This window comes from Drosophila suzukii, unplaced genomic scaffold (assembly GCF_043229965.1).
Source record: "Drosophila suzukii unplaced genomic scaffold, CBGP_Dsuzu_IsoJpt1.0 scf_10, whole genome shotgun sequence".
Taxonomy (NCBI): domain Eukaryota; kingdom Metazoa; phylum Arthropoda; class Insecta; order Diptera; family Drosophilidae; genus Drosophila; species Drosophila suzukii.
Genome location: NW_027255897.1, coordinates 669,367 through 688,949, shown reverse-complemented (window position 1 = coordinate 688,949; position 19,583 = coordinate 669,367).

Genomic DNA, 19,583 nt, shown 5'->3' with positions numbered 1-19,583 from the left:
TCCGCGTAAAGCATCACGGATTCTGTGACGCCTCGCTAAAAGCACACGGAACGGTGACATGACATGGGGCATGGGGCACCATCGTCGGATGGTGCTTTTGCTTACGGCCAAAACGCGTGCGGCGCCAGTCAAAACGGTATCACTTCGTAGACTGGAGCTGTGTTGAGCTCTACTGTTGTCCGAAATGGCCGAAGCCATCTTTCCTAGTATGCCACGGCTGAACTCCACTGGTCCATTGCATGACCGACTACACGATAGTGCTGGCATGGTTAGCCAAACCAGCGTGTCGTTTAACAACGTTCACATTTCAGTTAAAATTTATATTCTAGCATCAAAACTTTTTGGACGGTTTGTGGGCGATAGAGTGGGCGTGGCACATTGCTGAAACAAACTTGCGCTGCGTAAGAAGCTCACGAATCTGCACGCCAAATATTAATAGCCTAGCTCTTATAGTTTCCGAGATCTCAGCGTTCATCCGGACAGACAGACTGACGGACAGACCGACATGGCTAGATCGACACTGCTAATGATCCTGGTCAAGAATATAAATACTTTATGGGGTCGGAAACGCTTCCTTCTGCCTGTTACATACTTTCCGACGAATCTAGTATACACTCTTACTCTACGACTAACGGATATTACGCCAGAGGAGGTTGTCTCATCACAAAAGTGTGTGTGTTGATTTCCGTCTGCTTTTCTAGTATAGTTTTGGGTCTTTTTGACCCTCCTAGCAAAAATCGAGACTTGTCAAAACTCCAGACCGCTATCTCCCAAGTCAGAGTATCCTACCGATCTGCTAGCGTTGACACCAGGTCCATAGTGGAACTCGAAGTCAGGGGAGAATCCAAAACCATTATAAACCGGTGGCAACACTGAAAGGCTCTCCATCATCAATTCCGTGCTCGATGGAAGGATTAGTACCTTAAAGTGTTCCAGAAGCGCAACCAGTGGCAAGCTCCCACTCATTAAGGACGACAATTTGCTCTCAAATGAGTGACGGCACGCGGTATTGTCAAACGCCCAGTGACCCAAAAGACGGTGTTCGGTTGGATCCTCTACGGCGCATGCACACAAACTTAAGGCGTAGAGGACTGGCCGGGTCTCTCTCTTTCTTTGCAACGTTAGCGATTGAAAGGGGACCGAATCTGAGCCATGGCACCACTATTCCATTGCACCGCTCTCCCAGTGCAACGGTCTCTCGCTCTTTCGCTTTGTTCCCATATCCCCGCCGTGATGACTCCGCTCCGCACTGGAGCGCATAGCTTACTTGGGCTTAAGTTAGTTTTAATTCTGTCACCAACGAAATAACCGCGGTCACTCCTCCTACTCTTTTGTTCAACCGCACTTTTTGCACGTGTGCATTAATATCTTCCTTGGGTTTTCGCGCTCGAGCATTCAAGTGTCTCTTCCCTACAGCCGGCCCCTGTAGCAATCCGCTGCACCCGCACTGAAGCCAGCCACATCGCCACGCCGCCATCGTAACTCAGCGCCGACGCCCTCCAGAATCAGCAACGCCAGCAAAGTCCATCAATTTTTTTCCGACTTTTACGTGAAGTTGAATAACTCCCCACAAAGCTAAGCAGCAGCAGCAACAGATGGCCGGCCGCTTACCAGATTCGCGCCAAATTCGCGTAGTAACGGCGCGGCGAAGAGCGTGCAGAGAAGAAGAGAGTTTGGAGACCAATGTGCGAGAATAAGAGAGTTTGGAGACCAAGGATGGAGATCAAGAGAGTTTGGATGGAGGATGGAGAGAAAGAGAGTTTGGAGACCAATAATGGAGAACAAGAGAGTTTGGAGACCAAGGATGGAGAACAAGAGAGTTTGGAGACCAAGGATGCAGTATGAGAAAGTTTGGAGACCAAGGAGGAATGAGAGAGTGCAGACTTGACGGGCAGAGCAACAGTGCCGTTTGCAAAAGCGGATCACGGAACTTCACCGGACTTTGGACTCTGCCGTGAACTTTGGACCGGAAGAAGAAGTGCCACATCTCGGCAGCGGAGCGGCACACAGGCGTGCCACATGCATCAGGGGAACCAGCGGGACGGCAGCAGTGGGCAAAAACTCGGTTGGAAGCTGTGCGTGAAGGACAAGTGGGTCAAACAGGAGTCACGGACTTTGGACCCGGAGTGGAGAGATTCAGCGGGCCATGCGCAAAAGGGAAATAACGGTTCCCGGAGGCCCTATATAAGGCCGCAGAGCGCTGGCAGCTGCATCAGTCGATTACGAGGAGTCAAACTATCAAGATCAGTCAAGATACCAAAACGTACAGTCAGACAACCAAGTAAACTACAAGGGAGCCACAACAAGGCGAGTCGTCGGAAGCAGCGCCGTGGGAAGCCTACAAGACGTTCGGGATTGGGACATCTGGAATCTCCGAGTTGAGACACAAGTGGCTGAGGTCCGGAAGGCATCACACGGCTAAGTCAAGGCGTTAAGTTTCCAATTTTGTCGCGACCACACCCTGGCGAATCACCCGCCGGGTCTGCCAGAGTCAAGCGAAAAACGCCTGAGACGAGGAACACGTGAGCTCGGAGGTTGTCTAAGACCCAGCGTACCTTGCCCGACCAAGCAGGACCTGACGCGAAGAACGAGCGGTGTATCGAATTGTGGGTTCAAGAGGCGTTGTCCTGGAGAGCCCTGCGACTACCGGCGAAGTCCCCGAACAACAACTGTCCAAAGCCCCGAGTGCCAGAAACGCCGAGCCACCAGTAAGGAAGGGCGAGCGATCGACCCGTTGAGGCATTCAAGATGTTTACTCGCCCAAAACGGTGATGGGCTCCGCGCGTAACAAGCTTTGCTTGGTGTCGTAGGGCCACTTGTTTGTACTGATCATAGTGCATCAACGTCCAAGAGATAAAAGAGGAGTTGTCCTGGATAAGCCCAGCTGGGAACGGTGACGCTTCCCTACGACGGCAAAGCCGAACCCTCTGCGAGTCCAAGGCGCGGCAAGCGACCCCGAGGCAGCGCGTCGGCAGGCAACTGGGGACTGGGGAAAAGAAGGGGATTTACCGCCTTAAGAAGGAGGACTTCTACCATGTCGAACAGAGGCTTAATGTCGCCCTGGAGGGCAGGCTAGACAACATGAAAAAGGCACAGTCGGAATACTACTCAGAAACGGAGAACGACCCGCAACTCGTCGACATTTGGGTCGAGCTGGAAGCAACATACCACGGCGGAGCCGGCCCAAGCATCACATTAACGAACGCTGAAGGGGAGAACCTAGTGGCAAGCCTGAGCATTGAAAACTTGCAAAAAAGGACCAACAGGAGAGAGTCAAGCCATGATAGAAAAACAGCAGCGCTGATCTCGAGACTCAGCCAGTCAGGTTCGACGGGGCGGAAAAACAATTTGAGTTCCTGGAGCAGGTAGAATGGTCCGCCAACACGTACGGCTTGGATATAGATATGATCCCCCGAGCGATGCCGGAATTGCCTAAGGGAAGGGCTTTGAAGTAGTTTATCGCCAACAACAATGTGAGGAGTTGAATAACTCCCCACAAATATAAGCAGCAGCAGATGACCGGCCGCTGAACGACGCTGCGAGGAGAGGATGGAGAGCGAGAGAGTTTAAGGACCACGGACGAGAGTTTGGAGACCAAGGACGGAGAACGACAGAGTTTGGCGATCAAGGATGGAGAATGAGAGAATGGAGACATGGCGGGCAGGGCAAGAGTGCCGTGTGCAAAAGGGGATAACGGAACTCCACCGGACTTTGGACTCTCCCGTGAACTTTGGACCGGGAGAAGAGGTTCCGCATCTCGGCGGTACACAGGCGTGCCACAAGCATCATGAGAATCAGCGGGACGGCAGCAGTGGGCAGAGCATCGGTTGGCAGCGGTACGTAAAGGTCAAGTGGGTCAACCAGGAGGCACGGACTTTGGACCCGGAGAGATCCAGCGGGCCGTGCGCAAAGGGAAATAACGGTTCCCGGATGCCCTATATATGGCCGCAGAGCGCTGGCAGCTGGATCAGTCGATCACAAGGAGTTAAGCCGTCAAGATCAATCAGATTACCAAACAATCAAACAGCCAGATAATATACAAGGGAGCAACAGCAACAGCAACAGCCAGAAGGAAGAGCGGTCGATCGGTATGGTCTCGAGTGGAGTTGTCCAGGAGAGCCATACGGTTTCGACTTGCGAGGTCCCGGAGCGGCGTGTCCGAATCCCAAGTACAACAAGCCAGAAGGGAGAGCGGTCGATCGGTACGGTCTCGAGTGGAGTTGTCCAGGACTTGCGAGGTCCCGGAGTGGCGTACGCCCGAACCCCGAGCACCAAAAGCCACGCTACGTCCAGCCGCGCAGCCAGCACCACCACGAGCAGTGCGCAAGATAGAGCGAGCCCAGCGGACCACACGCAGAAGGGTGAGGCTAATGTGGAACGTTCGTTTAAACTAGGCGTAGAAGCGAAGTAAAGCGCGAGGCAGCTTCCTGGCGTTCCACCTTGACTGTCCGCGCGGGCTGAGCAAAAACCCCAACGGCACGATCCGGGACAGAGCAAGGGACAGGCGGCGGTGTGTCGAAAAGAGTGATTTTTGAGAGCGCAGCTTCTGTTCACCCTAGTCTGAGAACGATTTTTGTGGTCTGCTCGCTACGAGATTCTTGCGGCTAGATCAGTAGAGTGTGTTCGTCCCACCAAACTTATATAAAAGTGTTCGCCCAGTGGCTCAGTGAGAAGGCCTTCGGTACTTCCAATGGTCCTGGTTGTCTCGACGACCTCTCGCCTCGTTGATTCGGTGCTCCAGTCCTGTAGCTTTCTGAAGATCCTTGAGGCTCCCTGAAGACGCTCGCTCGCTGCTCGACCCTGACGCGTTGACTCGGTGACTGCTCGTGACGACTCGGAGTCGCGAGGGGGATCAGCCGTTCTCAGACTAGGGTGAACAGAAGCTGCGCTCTCTAGGATCACTCCTTTCCTTTGCTCTGTCCCTGATGGTCCCACTAGGGTTTCTACTCAGCCCGAGGGGACAGTCTAGGCTGAACGCCAGGAAGCTGCCTCGCGCCTTACTTCGCTTCTACGCCTAGAGTAAACGAACGTTCCACCCTAGCCTCACCCTTCTGCTTATTGTCCAGGACGTTTCAGCGTGCTCTGTGTTGCGTGGCTGTCGTGATGTGGTGGCTTTCGGGCATACGCCGATCCGGGACTTCACGGGTCGAAACCGTAGGGCTCTCCTGGACAACTCCACTCGAGACCGTACCGTTTGACCGCTCTCCCTTCTGGCCTGTTATACTCTTGACTCGGACACGCCGCTCCAAGACCTCACGAGTCGGAACCGTAGGGCTCTCCTGGACAACTCACCTCGAGACCGTACCTATCGACCGCTCTTTCTTCTGGCTTGTTTTACTCGGGATTCTCTAGCATAACGCCAGGACTTAGTTGATAGGTATAAACCGACCGCCTTGACCTAGCCGTGTGATGCCCTCTGGACCTCAGCTACCTGCGTCTCAATTCGGAGATTGCTGGTATCCCATTCCCGAATGTCTCGACGTAGCAATCTTGCTCCTCGTAGGCTCCCACGGCGCTGCTTTTTCGACGACTCGACTTGTTGTAGTTCCCTTGTAGTTTTTTTGGTTGAGTGACTGTTCAATTTGGTATCTGATTGATCTTGGCGGCTTGACTCCTCGTGATCGACTGATCCTGCTTCCAGCGATAAGCCAACTTATATAGGGCTCCTTGGCATCTGCGCACGGCACTATTTCAGGGTCAAAAGTCCGCGGTTTTAGCGTTCGACTCGTACTCTACAAACTCTCTTGAGCCGAGTTTTCCAAGCTTTCTAGTACTAAATTCTCCAAAACTCTCTCTCTCTTGAAGTGAGTTCTCAAAACTCTCTTGAAGTGAATTCTCCAAACTCTTTCCTCCCGCAGTGCCGTTACTACGCGTGCTCGCCATGTATTAGGAGTTATTCAACTCATCACAGTGTCTGGCCGCTCTCCTGGCTGTTCGCAAGTTCCGTCCGTATGTCGAGGGGATGCCATTCACCTGCATCACTGATCACGCGAGCTTTAAGTGGCTCATGTCCATGAAGGATCTTTCGGGACGGTTGGCCCGGTGATCAGAATGTGGAGCAGAATTTGACAAACTTACTAAAGAGTCGAAGCCACCTAATTTACGTATCCTTTACGGATTTTCCAGAGATTAAAGTAGCCCTTGGCAACGCGATTCACTCGGCCACAGGGGAAGCGCCCTTCTTCACTGTGTTCGGACATCATATGTTCCTGAACGGAGCCAATTACAAGTTAGCGAGGAAGTTAAGGTCCTTGTGCGACCATGAGATGTCTGGTACGAAGACGGTGGATAAACTTCGTGTGATCCAACAACAAGTCCGAAAGAATCTAGAGACAGCATATGAGAGATTCCGCCATCGGACTCGAACGTTCAACTTATCAGGCGTCTGTAGTTGTCCTTCGCGTATCTCAAACCCCTGCTTTGATCTCTAAAACAATTAAACACGGGATGTATTAAGCTTTAGGAAAAGTTTATAGATAACATATATTAAATGTACACTTACTAAACTAAGCGTAATGGGGGAGATGGAGCAGGTGTAGACCCCCAGAAGTTGATTCCGGGTTGATGGGTGATGTAGCAGTTCCGTAACAATACATATGTAACAGATACATGTATGTTTTATGATAATAATAACTTATTGTTTTAGTTGCCGGTCTTTCTTAAGAATGCCTTAGGTACATAAGGGATGGCGAAATTTTAAGAAACAGCATTTTAATTAGAGAATGGAAACTGAGAGCGAGAACGATTTATGATTGAATCCAAGAACGATTCATCATGAAATCGAGATCAATTCGATGTTGAAACCGAGAAAGTTTTTTGTTGAAACCCAGAAGACTTCATCTCTATATCGAGAACACACAAAAGCCCTTTGCAGACCAAACAGACTTCGATCTAGGTTTTGAAAACTTGACTCACTTTTGAAACCGAAAATATGGAAATGGTGAACTTTGAAAACGGGTTTTTCCATTTGTCACCCATAAAATAGGACAAAATTTTGGCAAAACTTTTTTTAATCAATCGATAGGTATTGACGAGACCAATACATTTCAGTTTAAATTTTGTACCCAGCATGAAAATTGTGGGCGCCACAGGTTTGGTCGGTTTGTGGGCGTTAGAGTGGGCGTGGCACGTTTCTGAAACAAACTTGCGCAGCGCAGGAATCTCAGGAATCTGCATGTCTAATCCCAGTATTGTAGCTCCTAAAATTTCCGAGATCTCAGCGTTCATACAATCAGACGGACATGGCTAGATCGACTCGGCTTGTGATCCTGATCAAAAATATATATACTGTTCGTAACCAAGGTAACTCGGATCGATCTAGCATGGTACGAACACGGGTCAAACGCACGCAATCTCCAACACGACGGAGTTGCAAGTGGTCAGCGAGCCGAACATACGACCAATGCAACTTATACGGAACAGCGACCAGGCGCACAGTGGCAGCACAATACAGTGCCGACGCTGCAAGTATGGGACAGCCGGTGGGTCAGCAGTCACAAGCAGCATACCGCTGACACTGCAGCGTAGACAATAAAATGTAGGTGAACCCAATATGAGGCGTCACATGTCAGTTAATATAGGCACCCAATTTCCGGGTCATGATAGTATTTAAGCTCTGGTCGACAGCTCAATAAAGTCAGTTACAAATCTAAACACTCACAAGTCTTCTTACTTTATCACGTCAAGACTCTTGTCAACTCACCCTAACACAGCTCATCGATCGCCTGTGGTCCGGCACCATACACCCCTAGCTATCTGTGTCGCGACGCGAATCGTCCTGTGTTCTCCAGTGTCCCCGTGCTAGCGACAGGTGTGCCATTATCCTCCTGATCCGGCGGCGTGACCTCAACACACTGTTGACCCTGGTTACACGAGTATCCGGCACCCTTCCTCACACAGTCCATATCGCCTGTGGTCCGGCACCGTGATACCCATAATCACCCGTGTCGCGACGCGATCCGACTGCAATAAGCAGCGTCCCCGTGCCCGCGACGAGCGTCTATACCCCTCCTCGTCCCGCGGAGAGACCCGACCTTGTCCAACTGATTTAGGCAAGAACATTGGTGACCCCGACGTGATCCTTTACCAACAAAGGATCACACTTCAGCATCCGCCTTCCACATAGGCAACACACACGCCGGTTTGCACAGGTAAGACTTTCTTACACAAACACCTGTCAAGCCTAGCTTAAGAACCGCAGTCAGCAAAAAACTTACTGAATACCTGCACTATGTCGACCTCATTCATTGAGCAGACAAACCAAACCAGAATCGATTTACACAATCGATTGTTAGACGACCAAAACGAGCTGCAAGGAAAAATACAACAGCTTATAAAGAATTACGGCAAGGATTCTGCCGACAGACGCCTCCGAGAAGGCACGGGAAGTGAATACTCCTCACGACTAACAGCACTTAAGGAGCTGGTTGAAAAATATCAAAGGGTCTTCCTGGACAACATACCGACTGGAAACGATCCACCAAAGGCCCCCAGACGAACCTCAGCGAACATCAAGATCACAACAGGAGAGCAAGTAAAGGGAAGCTCCACAATTGACACGGTAATTCGACAGTTGCAGAGAAGATGCAACGAATTGGAATCATCACTAACATTAGCCTCAAACGCTCCAACCGTTACCCCAGCCCTACAAAGGCACCTGGATCTCCATTGGGCATTACTGAGGCAAGCCCACGATGAATTGGATAGAACACCTTGGGCCGCAGCTCGGGCAGAAGCAGAGCTAGCCCAATTCCACACGTTATATGAAGAATACGAAATGAACCTGCTTCGAGAAAACGATGCGCCATTGAGCCTAAACTTGGCATTGCCGCCAATTAGCATTCCAGAATTCAATGGCGAGTATCTAGACTGGCCACGGTTCCATGACCTTTTTGTAGAATTAGTACACAATAAACCATATTCGGCCAGCCAAAAACTACATATTCTACAAAGCTCGCTTCGTGGTGAAGCGAGGAACGTTTTGACAGACACAGCCTTCTCACAGGGTGGCTATGACGACACCTGGTTGCGCTTAAGGGCCAGGTACCAGAACGGAAAGATACTAGTATTCGCCGCCATAGCAAAAATCGTTGATTATAAACCTATAGATGGCTCTTCACGTCAGCTCAGGGCGTTACATGACACTATCAAGAATTCAATGAGTACTCTAAAAAACCTGGAAATCTGCACAAAGAGCTGGGATCCAATTATAGGGTTCTTAGTGCGGCGGAAACTAGATCAGTATACGTTAGCCGCTCTCGAAGACTCAGCCAACTCACCAACAGAAGTCCCGTTGCTGGAAAGTGTTTTAGCCTTTTTAGAATGGCGATCCGGCATGTTGGAAACACTGGACGCTCAACCCAAAACATTGGCATCACGAGATAACATTTGTAAAATTTGCAACATAGCCACACACCGGCCCTTATCCTGCAACATGTTTCGAAGAATGAGTCCGGAAGAACGTCGGCAGGCAATGACGAAGATTGGAGGCTGTGCCAATTGTCTGTCAAACTACCATAAGACAAACAACTGCCCGTCGCCAATGACCTGTCGCTTTTGCCGTCAACGGCATCATTCCATGTTGCACAAACATCCAGAATCCACGGCGCCGGTTGTTGCCATTGCTACCATAGATCAACCATTGCAAGCGATGGATGCTTCAGATCCAAATCTGCAGACCCCAATGATCAACAAGGTGTCTGCGTTGACCCTCAGCCAACCGCCAAACCCGTACGTATTACTCCCCACAGCCATTGTAGCAATACAAGGACAAACCGCAAGACGAGAAAATTGTCGCGCAGTCATCGACCTTGGCTCTCAGCTTAATCTCATGTCCAGAAGGATGGCGGACCAACTTGCTATCCCCACCTTCAGCACATCCCAAGGTATCTCAGGAATTGGAGAAACGGCGCAAGGATCTTCGTCATGGGCACGCGTGCGGCTGTCATCGTTAAGGTCGAACTTTCAGAAGGAGATTGTTGTGTTTATCCTACCACGACTGACGAAGAACCAACCGTCGGAATCCATAGACGAAGGACTTAGTATTCCGAGCACTGTAGTGTTGGCGGACCCCGAATTCGGCCAACCCGGAAGCATAGATTTGCTACTGGGAGCCGAGGTGTATTCTCGATTGATAAGACCCGGACTTATCGGTTTGGGGGATGATAAGCCAACTCTACAAGAAACCACTCTTGGGTGGATTGTGTTCGGCGCAGTGAGGCGACGAGTGCCAGCAGCCATGGCAGGAAATGTCATGACAATCACACGGGAGGATCCATTACCAGCTCTGGAAAATTTTTGGAATCTAGATACGTTTAACACGGAGGTACCAGCAATGACAGTCCAAGAGAGGCTTTGTGAAGAACATTTTCTATCAAACGTTCAAATCTGCCCGGATCAACGACTGATGGTAAGATTGCCGTTCGCAGAAAATCCAAGGGAGCTAGGAAAAACATTAGCGTTGGCTCAACGGAGATTTTCCAGCCTAGAACGTCGGTTAGAACGAGATCCAGCAATGCTAGAAGGATACGTGAGTTTTATGGATGAGTATGAACGTTTAAACCACATGACGGAGGTACAGCTTTCCAGTATACCAAGGAATCATTATTTTATTCCCCACCATTGTGTCCTAAAGCCAGACAGCTCCACCACAAAATTAAGAGTGGTCTTTGACGCTTCGGCTCCTAGCTCAACAGGAAAGAGCCTTAACAACATCCTAAGGGTCGGGCCAACAATTCAGAGTGATTTATTATCAATTTTATTACGATTCCGGACTCACCGATTTGTGTTCACAGCAGACGTAGAGAAAATGTATCGACAAATCTGGGTTCATCCTCAAGACAAGGGTTATCAACTCATAGTATGGCGACGAAACCCTCTAGAGAAAATGCGTTACTTCCATTTGAATACGGTGACCTACGGGACTGCATGTGCACCTTACTTAGCAACAAAATGTTTACAACATCTGGCACAGAGAGCGCCGACAAGCCAGCAGCTAGGCGCGGACGCCATTCAGCAAAACTTCTATGTCGATGATTGCTTATCAGGAGCCGACACGCTGGAGGAAGCAATACGGCAACGAGATCAGATTTGTGCAATTCTAGGGTCTGCAAAACTTAGATTGAGGAAGTGGTGCGCAAATCACCCAGAGTTACTTAAGGATATTTCAAAAGACGACCAGGCATTGGACCTCGATTTCAGCAAACTCTCGGATGCAACAATAAAAACACTAGGGATAGTGTGGAATCCTAAGGAAGATAAACTCCAAGGACGCGCGACGCCATACGAACAAGGGACGGTCACAAAACGAGTTGTGTGCTCTGAATTAGCCAAAATTTTTGATCCACTAGGGCTACTATGCCCCATAACGACAGCAGAAAAAATATTTATGCAGAAACTATGGCAAAAATCGTTAGACTGGGATACTGAATTGGACAAGGAAGATACAACCCATTGGCAGGCATTTCGAAATGATAGTCAGGTATTGGCTACCATTGAGCTCGCCAGGCATCCGCTACATATATTTTCTGATGCGTCAGAAGTCGCTTATGGGACGGCTGCTTATCTTCGTACGATAACATCCGCCGGTCCAATAGTAAGTAAGCTGCTATGCGCGAAATCACGAGTGGCGCCCCTAGCAAAACAAACATTGCCTAGACTAGAATTATGTGCAGCGGTCCTAGGAGCTGAGCTAGCAGAAAGAATCAAAAGGGATCTACGGATAAAGATCGATGAAGTCCTATATTGGACGGATTCTACAATAGTGTTAGCATGGATAAACGCAACAGCATCATCATTTCACACGTTCGTAGCAAACCGAATTGCTCGGATTCATGAACTATCAAATCCGGAGCAATGGGTGCATGTAGCATCAGAAGACAATCCAGCAGACCTTGCGTCGAGAGGATGTTCGGCAACACAGCTTAAACATAAGGAGTTGTGGTTTAATGGTCCGTCATTTCTAACAACTAACCAAGAACCCTGGAAACAACAGACTAAGCAGATGCTGAACGCGAAGGACCCAGAACAACGTACTATAACCAATCACGTCCTGAGTCTAATAACAATCAATGATTGGACCACGGAAATCAGCCACCACGGGTCATTTGACACGCTGGTAGGAATAACAGCCTGGATGTTGCGGTTTGGAAATAATTGTCGACCAGGCAATCAGAGAGAAACAGGACAAATAACTCCGGAACAACGAGCAAGGGCATTACAACGAATAATACGACAGATACAAGGAATAGCATTCCAGCATACCATAACGCAGTTGCAGAAGAACGGTTGTGTGGCAGTATCAGATCCTTATCGGTCACTAGACCCGTTTCTGGACAATAGCAAGGTACTGCGGGTAGGAGGACGACTCCAGAATTCAAGTCTAGCATTCGATGAAAAACATCCCATGTTGCTGCCAGCAGGTCATGAAATAACACGGCTCATATTTGAGAACAAGCATCGGCAGCTTAAGCATTGTGGCCCGCAGGCACTGTTGGCAAACACGCGACAACAATTTTGGACGATCAAGGGAAAACAACTTGCATTGACGACAGTACGACGCTGCATCACATGCTGCCGAGCTCGTCCAAGGTTGTTAAATCAGATCATGAGTCCGCTACCAACCGATCGGGTACAAATTGCAAGACCGTTTAATATTAGTGGGGTGGATTACTGCGGACCATTTTTTGTGCACTACAAAATCCGAGGAAAGAAACCCCATAAGGTCTATTTAGCCATTTTTTGTTGTTTCACCACCAAGGCAGTACATTTAGAAGTGGTGTCAGATCTAACCACTCAAGCATTCTTGGCAGCATTTAAAAGATTTAATGGAAGGAGAGGAGTCGCGAAGAGCATCTATTGTGACAACGCCACGAATTTTGTCGGGGCGAAGAACGAGTTACGAGAGTTAAAAACCACGATATACTCGGATGAAGCTCGAGAGACAATTACTAAAACATGCTCACAGCTAGGAACAGAATTCCATTTTATTCCACCACGGGCACCTCATTTCGGAGGACTGTGGGAGGCGGCAGTGAAATCAGCAAAGCATTTGTTGATCCGCACGGTGTCAACGGCAGATTTAACATATGAAGAATTAGAAACAGTGATTATCGACATAGAGGCAATACTAAACTCACGGCCTCTTACTCCCATTTCTTCCAGCCCACGCGACCTGTCTGCATTGACTCCAGGGCACTTCTTGATCGGAGGACCAATAACCGCATCTCCCGACATCCATAACAAGGAGGTACGATCGGGTCTAGTAACAAGATGGAAACAAACAGACAAGGTCAGACAGGACTTCTGGAAAAGATGGAGCCACGAGTACCTGCAGGAACTACAAAACCGATCAAAATGGACAAGAAAGCAAAAGACGGTTGCCGTAGGAGACCTAGTGGTAATAAAGGAAGACAACATGCCACCATTACAGTGGCCACTTGGGAGAATAGTGGCGGTACACGCAGGAAAGGACGGTGCAATCCGAGTCGTCAGCATCCGGACAGCAGCAGGAGAATGCACGAGAGCAATTCATCGGCTGGCTGTGCTACCACTAGACAATCAAAGGGCACCCGAAGAAGTGACAAAGGGTGTCAGAAGGTCCCCAAGGTTATGTTCCAATTCATAGTGCTGCTGGCCATTGCCAACGCCACTCAAGCCGTCCCACTAATGGCTGAACTTCCCGTAAAGGTAGGTCCATTACCTAACAATACGGGAACATATGTAGAATTAAGGAATAGAATAGCTCTGATGTCCGCAGAATGGACGATCATATCATATTTTGATCTACGGCTGTTAGCGCAGGAGATCACGGCGTTTAAAAAAAATATTGAAGATTTATCAACCTGGTGCCTACGACGCGGGTCATGTCCAACGATAATACAGGTGCTCGAACAAGAGGCCAGCGAGCTATACGATGGTCAACAGCTGTTCAATCATCAGCGACAACGGAGAGGAGCCCTGAATCTGGTAGGAAATCTCGCCAACGGGCTATTTGGAGTTTTAGACTCTCAGTATGCGCAGAATATGGAAGAGGTCATCCGAAAAATCCAAGCTAAGGAATTGCACAACACTCATCTACTCAGGAATCAGACGTCTATCTTAGACAGCACCATAAACGTGATGAGAACGAGTAATGATGAAATGGAACGCAGGATAAGACACATGGAAACACACGTCACAGACCTCGAAAATACCATACGAACTGGGAACATAGCGCAGATGTCATCAGAACTAACATTAATAGCAGGGCATATCAAGAGGACCCAGACGGCAGTCATCAACATCGTAACCGGGTTAAAAAGGGGCATAGTCAGCCCAGCATTAATCTCCGTAAGTCAGCTGCAAAGGGAGCTTATAAACATACAGGCCCATCTCCCGAAAGGGAGGCGACTACCTGTCACACATGAGACTATGCATGATATCTATCAAGTAATGGTATCAGAAGTCCAGGAATTGGACAACACCCTCATATTTCATACTAAAATACCATTAGTAGACGAAGAGGAGTACGACGTGTATCAATTAACGCCAATTCCAGTAGCCACCCAAGATCACATAATCGCAACGGAGACAGAGACCAAGTATCTAGCGATTAGTGATCATCGAGATCGACACTTCGCACTTACTGTGGAAGAGCTGAACCAATGCACGAAGATGTCAAAGGGACCAATGTTGTGCAATATAAAACAAACGACGTTGGGTCCCGCGCACGAACAGTTCCAATGCGCTCTAGCAGCCGTTCAATCTGAACAAAAATCCAGCTGCAAACCCGAAAGGATTAACACGACAAGCATATGGTACCCTCTTGATGCTCCAAATGCTTGGATTTTTGCTACAACACAAGAAGTAACATTAACCTATGTGTGCGGGGAGGAACGAGGAAAAATACAAGTGCATAATAATGGAATCGTGACAATGAATGCGGACTGCATTGCAAGAAGTCCAGTGGTTACACTACAGGGACACCCAGCGTTAAGATCGACAATAGAGAAAAAACCAGCTACAATTATTACTCATTCGTACAAGAGTCCAATACAGGAGAGGCAGCAATACACGACCATACGCAGCAATACAACGAGCAGTCTAAAGCATCTGCAGGGAGAAGTCCATCAACTTCAGGAGCAGCTAGACAGAGGGGAGTCGGAGGCAACCACGAATACGCAGGTGAACTACGTTAACCCAATCTCCATCGCGGCAGGGCTCGTAATATTACTGTTGTTAGCAGCAATTTGTCTACTCATCAGAAAAGGTAAACATACAAAAATATGTCAACAAGAGAACGGCTCGGAACAAAGCGTCACTTCCCCAATACCTATGAGTCGGGTGAAAACGCTGACGACCACAGAATGATAAACAAAAAAAAAGAGAGACAAAAGTTCATAACGATAAGAATATATTTAGTTAATCAAAAAAAAAAAAGGGGGAGGTCACTACTCATGACCCGAATCACTAGCGGAGTCGTAATACATCTCGAACGGATCGGCGTCCGGCACTGGAGGACCACGCAAAGTAACAGCAAGCACAGCCAATCGAACAACAGCAAAACGATTATTAGGAAGAAGGATGAAGGAGCCGTCGTGGACCGTCACACTCCGATTGGGAGGATAACGCAGACCATCTATAACAGGGCCACATGAGGTACGGATCGAGACCGTACGGCGTTTACGACGTACATAGAATCCTGGGATATTATCCAGCAACGACCAACATGTGGGAATACGAGTGCAACGCAGCGAACCATCAAGGTCCAAAACGACCTCGCAATGGTCTTCAAGCACCATTGCGACAAACTGAGACCCAATAACACAGAACACCGCAGTTTTTATAGGTGATTAACGAGACCTCAGCAAAAATATATACAGACATATGTAACAGTAGATTAAGAAATTTATTAAGCATTAAACAGTAACAAAGGCAGATCCAACATCGCATTCGACACCGGAATCCGATTCATCATACCAGGATGACACGTCCGCACGCAAAACAGGGCTGTCACTACGGTGCAAGGCCAGGACAGCACGCCGAAAAACCAAGAAAGACCCGTCGTCCAATAAGAGGAAGGACTCAGGATGAAGTTGGACCACACGACCAGCTGGATATCGCAGGTCACGCCAAACGAAACCAATCGGACTACGTATCCACAGTTGGTTTCCTCGACGAAATATCTTGGGACCATTTGGATAAAGGAGATGCAGTCCTTGTGGGAGACGAGTAGACTCCTCCGCAGATGCGAACTGAACCACGAGATCAGTACAAGGAACGAGCAACATGTCGACAACTGACAAACAGTGGCTACCCTCCGCTTTTATTGACGAACCCGTCAATGGGGGGGAGAATGTTCGTAACCAAGGTAACTCGGATCGATCTAGCATGGTACGAACACGGGTCAAACGCACGCAATCTCCAACACGACGGAGTTGCAAGTGGTCAGCGAGCCGAACATACGACCAATGCAACTTATACGGAACAGCGACCAGGCGCACAGTGGCAGCACAATACAGTGCCGACGCTGCAAGTATGGGACAGCCGGTGGGTCAGCAGTCACAAGCAGCATACCGCTGACACTGCAGCGTAGACAATAAAATGTAGGTGAACCCAATATGAGGCGTCACATGTCAGTTAATATAGGCACCCAATTTCCGGGTCATGATAGTATTTAAGCTCTGGTCGACAGCTCAATAAAGTCAGTTACAAATCTAAACACTCACAAGTCTTCTTACTTTATCACGTCAAGACTCTTGTCAACTCACCCTAACACAGCTCATCGATCGCCTGTGGTCCGGCACCATACACCCCTAGCTATCTGTGTCGCGACGCGAATCGTCCTGTGTTCTCCAGTGTCCCCGTGCTAGCGACAGGTGTGCCATTATCCTCCTGATCCCGCGGCGTGACCTCAACACACTGTTGACCCCGGTTACACGAGTATCCGGCACCCTTCCTCACACAGTCCATATCGCCTGTGGTCCGGCACCGTGATACCCATAATCACCCGTGTCGCGACGCGATCCGACTGCAATAAGCAGCGTCCCCGTGCCCGCGACGAGCGTCTATACCCCTCCTCGTCCCGCGGAGAGACCCGACCTTGTCCAACTGATTTGGGCAAGAACATATACTTTATGGGGTCGGAAACGCTTTCTTCTGCCTGTTACCCTTTTACTCCAGGAGAAACGGGTATAAAAAGGAAATTTTCAGGGAGTGCATGACCTAAAAATTAACTTTTAGTCCGTATTTTATTTGGGGGGATGAGCATGTGACCTCCAATCCAGAAGGATAGTCCAGACCATGCCAAATATCTGTATCCAAATTGTTAATTGAGTGTTTGAGTTTGAACTAGTAAGATGTGAGTAAGATTTCATTTTTGAAGAGCAGTTGCGTGCGAGTCTGCTCGGTATTGAACAGGAATTAAAGACCAGGTTTATATCGTTTTGAGTAATTATCTCTGGCTCACAGCGGCGACATCCACTCGGCACATGACTAGAGTAGACTTGCGTAATACTAAGTGATAGTTTCTCAATTGTGATATACATCCGTGATGTAGCTATAAGTAGTTACACAAAGAAGTGTAAAGTACAGAGACAAGAAAAGGAAGAAAAGAAAGGCAGAAGCCGACGACTAGGTCAAAATAATTTTTATATGGCCTACTGCGACCGGTGAAAGCGAAAAATTACCAGTTTTAACACTGTGTGTCTTGTTATAAAGATGAAAAGGGTTATGTTTAATGATCAATAAGTTTACTTAAGCTAGGTAGAATGAATTGAAAAAATAAAATCATTAATACGTAAAACTAAATGTTCTAACTAATTCCAATTGTTTCCTTTTCGGGGAAATATCCTTCCGCCATCGGACGTCTAGTTCACGGTCAAATGTTAGTCCAATGTCCTTTTGCGGTCGTTGGTGTAACCGGATGTCCTTTACGAACGCAAAAAGGGAGAAAGTAGCTTCCGGGTTATGGAAAAACGTATACCTATGGGAAAGGAAAACTTCTTAGAATTTGGTAAAGATCTGGGAATTCTTAACTACGAATCATCAATTAAAATTGATAATTTGAATAGTCGACGAAACCAAGTTGTTTGGCATTGTTTAGCTAGAAATGGCGTCCTGTTTGTATTTGGCAGGTTAGATATAGTTGATTTCTCTAATTCATCCTGGACTTAGTGGATTTCCTTCTCCCATTTACCTGTGAATAAACTGATGGAAATTCCGTCAATAATTGGAGCTGAATTAGAATTAGAACATGACTCCAATATTGCCATGGTCGGGAAGGCTTAGAGCAGAATGTGAAAGCGACATATAATTTACATACTAAACGACCTATTCTACCTAACAGTCTTTAGAGACCGACCTTTTTTTTTTGTTTAGTCCACTAGTAGAACAGCTAGAATAAGAGATAGAAAGAACCCCGACACTTCCGAAGTGCAAACCCAAAAGCTATGTATAGTGCAAAGAACTCTATCATCCGAAACCCAGATGTAAGGTTGTACTTGTGCCAATTACAACAAAGGCAGGTGCATGCTACAAAATTGGCGACCGCGCGTGGGGCAATGGCAATGGTTAAGATAATTTCGGCAGGCATTACAAATTCTTCAATAAGCAGGACCTGACGCGAAGAACGAGCGGTGTATCGAATTGTGGGTTTAAGAGGCGTTGTCCTGGAGAGCCCTGCGACTACCGGCGAAGTCCCCGAACAACAACTGTCCAAAGCCCCGAGTGCCAGAAACGCCGAGCCACCAGTAAGGAAGGGCGAGCGATCGACCCGTTGAGGCATTCAAGATGTTTACTCGCCCAAAACGGTGATGGGCTCCGCGCGTAACAAGCTTTGCTTGGTGTCGTAGGGCCACTTGTTTGTACTGATCATAGTGCATCAACGTCCAAGAGATAAAAGAGGAGTTGTCCTGGACAAGCCCAGCTGAGAACGGTGACGTTTCCCTACGACCGCAAAGCCGAACCCTCTGCGAGTCCAAGGCGCGACAAGCGACCCCGAGGCAGCGCGTCGGCAGGCAAGTGGGGACGGCCACTACGACCATCCCAAGACACAGGTGCCAGGACGACGAACATCAGCAGCCAGTAAAACCAAAGCGAGGAGATACCGAGGCCAGCCCAGCCACACACCCGCTGTATTAATAACACGAGAATAAAACCCACTGCTACCATTCGATCCCTGTGTTTTCTCACTGATCTAAGGGGCAGTCACGTCATATAAATTTGGTGGGACGAACACACAATCTTCTGAGCTAGCCGCACGAATCTCGTAGCGAGCAGACCAACAAAATCAGTTCGTTACATCTGGCGTCCAACGTGATTGTTCCAACAGTGAGAGCAACACAATAAAATGGAAAAGAAGGGGATTTACCGCCTTAAGAAGGAGGACTTCTACCATGTCGAACAGAGGCTTAATGTCGCCCTGGAGGGCAGGCTAGACAACATGAAAAGGCACAGTCGGAATACTACTCAGAAACGGAGAACGACCCACAACTCGTCGACATTTAGGTCGAGCTGGAAGCAACATACCACGACGGAGCCGGCCCAAGCATCACATTAACGAACGCTGAAGGGGAGAACCTAGTGGCAAGCCTGAGCATTGAAAA